Below are 4,917 nucleotides of genomic sequence, written 5' to 3' on the forward strand. Positions count from 1 at the left end.
CACAGATGTCCCGATAGGTTCAGCTAACATAATTCCAATTGAAAAGTCACAGTTGGGGGCCGCCCGGTGGCGCACTGGATAAGTGCGCCGCTTGGGAAGCGCTGCGGCGCTCCCGCCCCAGGGTTCGGATCCCACATACAGACCGGTTCCCGCTCACTGGCTGAGCGAGGCGCGGGGGCAACGCCGAGGGTTGCAATCCCGTTGCCGGTCCCCGTTCCGGTACGGGGGCGACACTGAGGGTTGCGATCCATTGCCGGACATGGAAAAAGACAAAAGACAAAAAAAAAAGAAAAGTCACAGTTGAGCAAACTCTTCACTTGACGGGTGCCAAAACTGTTGTGCCCAGATCAGCTGCAGACAAGACCAGAGTTTCAATGGAAATTATAAACAAGTGAAATCATGATTCTGGGGCATTTCTTTGAAGAATTGTAATAGTAGATGAAACACGGCTTTACCAGTAAGATACTGAAGACAAAGTACAGTCAAAGCAATGGCTTCCAAGTGGTAGAAATGGTCCCATCAAAGCCAAAGTGGACCTTTCCAGAGCAAAGATCATGCTAACATATATTTGGAATGCTCAAGACATTTTGCTTGTTATGAGAGTGTTTTGAGAAAGTTAGCCAAAGTGTTAGCCCAAAAAAGCCCAGGAAATCTCCACAGAGAATTCTTCTCCCATACCACAATGTTCCTGCTCATTCTTCTCATCAAAGTGATACTGGAGGAAGGGTTTGGGGAGGCCTGATGGCCTGTCCTGTTACTAGGTTCTTGACTCCTCCACAGGAAAGAATTCAAGACCAGAGTCACAACACAGAATAAGAATATAGACTTCACAGAGAAAGTGTGGCCTCGCTCCACGGGTTGAGCAGGGCCTGAACTAAATTCAATAAAGACATCAGAAATATGTGCTTAAAGTTTAGTACAAAGTGTAGGTTGGCTCAAGAGAGTGAGCAGCTGCCTTCTAAAAGCAGGTTTAATACAAAAGTAAAAAATACACACCTCACATGTGGAGTGTGGGTTTCCCCCTGGAAAGTGAGCAACCAACTGAAACAAGTTTAATACACAAGTAAGAAACAAATTTACAGACAAAGAGCAGGATGGCACAGAGTGAACGGCAGCCTGCTAAAGTCAAGTTTGATAAAAGAAAAAAAGACAGAAATACACCCTTCAGGCAAAGTGCAGGCTGGCCCCAAAGAGAGTGAACAACAGCCATACCTTCTACCAGGATTCAACTTTTATAGTTTTCTTATCTAACACATATTCATGCCATCTAATGAATATTTAACTAAAGGGATGGTGTATAATTACATAACAGTCTTGCACATGCTCAGTTGCTCTCCTTTCAAGGCACATTCAATGGTCAAATTCCATCACATGAACCCAATATTCAAAAATATTCTGTGCTCTTAACACATCTAATGAAAGGTTATTCAAAGGATCAATTCCACTTTACTGAGCATGCTTGGCTTCTAGCATTATATTACCCCTTTCTATTGAGAATGCCTATCCACTGGATTTGCATAAATCTGCCCTTAAGGTCTCAATTTTCCCTGTCGGTGTTGAAAATAGGTCCAATAAGCAACAGTAACTCGCCTCTAGGAGAGGGCATAGAGGAGGGGTTTGGGATTGTGGGAAATAGCTTGAAAACTACAGGTGTGTTTTGTAACCTGAACCCATGGAAACTGACCATCTTTTATCTCAAAACAAGGGCAATTCTGTGATACTTTTGATGGGAAATCATTAGGCATTCACCTTCCAGTCTTGATTTGCCTCCTTCTGACTTTTTTTGTTTCCTAATGTTAAAAATATCTTTAAAGGGCACCCATTTTTCTTCAGTATTAAGAAAAATGTAAAATGTAAAATGTAAAAATGTAAATGTAAAAAAGACTGCATTGACATGGTTAAGTTCCCAGAACCCTCAGTTCTTCAGTGATGAGCTAAACAGCTGGTATCACCACTTCCAAAAGTATCTTAAACTTGATGAAACATATGTTGAGAGATAAAATTTATATTTTTCACTTATATCTTTTAATTCTGTTTCTCTGTGAACTTTTTGAAGTCCCCTCATATTTGAAAATAAGGTTTTTTAAAAGGTTTTAATTACATTAAAATGAGGTCATTAATGTGCCATGTCCTTATAAAAAGAGGACATTGGGACACAAATGTACAGAAGAAATTCTGACTTCTGCCTGACATTGGACTTGAGCTGCAACATTAACTCTTCCCTGGGTCTCTAACCTGCAGGTCATCCCTGTAAATCTGTAGATTCTGTACTTGCTGGCCTCCATCCATAACTACATGAGTGAATTTCTTAAGTCTCTCTCTCCTTCTCTCCCTGCCCCAAACACACCCCTATATTTTCTATTTCTATGGAGAACCCAAACTAGTATTCTGTCTTTCTGTCCGACTGCCTATCTATCAAAGGGTGGGAAAGAGATTAATTTTAAGAAAAGTGATAAATTGAATTGAAAATTTGCAAATATGCAAAATATTTCAAGTATGAAAATGTGTTATATTAGGACACAATTCTATAAGGGAAGTAAAGTGAAATATTTCCATGAAGAAAAAGGAAATATACCAAATGCCCATAACTTAAAAAATAGTTTCTACAGAGAGATAGATGAAAAGATAGGTAATGATGGTGATGGATTAATTGCTTTGGTAACTTCTATTGAACATTAAAAGTGTAATATACCTTTTAAAAAAAAATACTCCACAGTTCGTAACCCGGAACTAGATGTACATCACTGAACCTGGCTTTGGCCCTGTCGCTACTGCTTTCACCACAGAGAAATTGTTTGAGCTGGTGGCCTAGGAATGAATCTCCTCTCAACCAATAAGCTCACCTGTTTAGAATCATTGGATGAGCCTGTGGGACCCTTCATCCTCCCTGTGATTCGGAACCAGTGGCTTTAGGACTGTTAAGAGGATGGACAGAGATACTCAGGGACTGCTAGATTCATCCCTAATGGTGTCAGGCACTGCCAGCCACTCAAGAGGTTGAGGAGTCACTATCAGGGCAGAAGTGAGCCTCCTTCCAGACCTTGAGCACCATCCCTAAGCAGAGAATCTCCTCCAGGTTCATCAAGAGGAAGAAGTTCGATGATGAACTGGTGGAGAGAAGCCTGGTGAAGTCCTCTACCCAGCTGATGGGGTCCAATAGGGTAGAACCAGGGCTATTCAGGGAGTGAACCCTCCTCCAGTGAGATGTATGTATGTAAGGCCCCCAGCACTCCTGTGCCACCCAGCCCAGCTCCAACCCCCAGACACACAAAGCATGTGAAGGCGAGCAAACAGCCACTTCAGGTGACCAAGAATCTGGGCCTCTGGAAGCCTGCGGATGACTTCCTGCTCATCAATGCTGTGTTGCAGACCAACGATCTGACATCTGCCTACCTGGATGTGAGGCTCAGCTGCTGCTTCACACTTCAGGAAGTCAAGGAGCACTAGTATGCCCTGCTGTATGATCCTGTCATCTCCAAGCTGGCCTGCTAGGCCATGAGACATCTGCACCCAGAGGCCATTATAGCCATTCAAAGCAAGGCCCTGTTTAACAAGGTTGAGGAGCAGCTGTTGAGCAAAGTGGAATCAATCAGCCAGACCACCTTGGAGACCTTCCAGGATCTGCTGCATAGACACCCTGATGTCTTCTACCTGGTCCACATTGCCAAGGCTCTGCAGGACCACTGGAAGCTCATGAAACAGTATTACCTGCTGGAGGACCAGACAGTGCAGCCACTGCCCAAGGGTAACCAAGTGCTGAACTTCTCCGATGCAGAGGACCAGATGACAGCAAGCTCAAGGACATGCTAGGTGAGATCCTGAAACACGAGGTGACAGTGGCTGACTGGTGCCAGAAGCAAGAGATTCAGCAGCTGGAACAGGAACTGCATAAGTGACAGGTGCTGCTAGTAGACAGCATTGCAGGCATAAGCTCCCCCAACTTCAACAACGAGATGATGGCACTGCATGGTGCTATACTGTACCTGCTGTGCTTGTGTGAGATCAACCTGGGCAGAGTGACCAAGGATAACCAGATTGACCTGGACCTGCCACTAGAGGGTCCAGCCTGGAAGATCTCCCCAAAGCAAGGGGTCATCAAGCAGAAGAACAATGTGATTTCTTTATTGCCAGAGAGGGCCTGCAGCCCATCTACACTGATGGATGGCCTGTGCTGTGTGGCTCCAAATGGCGCTTCAGCAACAACTCTGTGGTGGAGATCACCAGCCTGAAATTCATCTTCCTCATCAAACAGGATCTCATTGCCCTCATCCAGGCTGGGACTGCCAAAATCACACCACAGTGAGGAGTGGTGGCAGGATTCCTGAGCTCTCTCTGGCCTCAGTTTCCACTGCCATTCTAGCCCCTGGAACTGGAAACTCAGGCTCCTGTAAAAACCTTCTGCCCAGAGCAGGCAGTGGGAGGTCCAGCTGCTACCCCATTGATTTGAGCCTTTGAGGGAGTGTGGAGCTGGCCATTGGGAAGCCAGTGGAGGCTGGGAACCTAAGGTTCCTGGAGCAAGAGCCTTCCGACCCCCCTTCCTGGTATCTCTCTCTCTTATCCCTAGATCGCTACCTTCACTCCTTGTGTCTCCAGCTGATTAGGTTTGGACTTTCCATTTATTGTTTTTCTTTTTTAAATAGAAAGCACAAGAAGCTGAAGATCCACGGAGTCCATGCGCCCTGCAGTGCCAGCGTGTGAACCAGCAGGTAGGCCATGTCGCCGCTGCCCAACTCCATCACCAGCCCAGCTAAGTGCATGCCGATCAGAGAGGCCCAAGATCTGTGGAGCCTACGTGCCCTGTGGTGCCAGCAAACAACCCACCAGGTAGGCCTTGCCACCGCTGCCCGAATACATCCCCAGCCTGGCTGAGTGCACGATGACCAGAGAGGTACCTCCTCAGAGAGGCCCAAGATACAA

At 45.7% G+C, this 4,917-nt stretch overlaps 1 pseudogene; it reads left to right on the forward strand.

The window, feature by feature from the left end:
• The first annotated feature begins 2,926 nt into the window (after positions 1-2,926).
• LOC103598486 lies at positions 2,927-4,303 on the forward strand (annotated as a pseudogene).
• The last annotated feature ends 614 nt before the right edge of the window (positions 4,304-4,917 follow it).

The sequence above is a fragment of the Galeopterus variegatus genome, unplaced genomic scaffold (genome assembly GCF_000696425.1).
Source record: "Galeopterus variegatus unplaced genomic scaffold, G_variegatus-3.0.2 Scaffold2635, whole genome shotgun sequence".
Taxonomy (NCBI): Eukaryota; Metazoa; Chordata; class Mammalia; order Dermoptera; family Cynocephalidae; genus Galeopterus; species Galeopterus variegatus.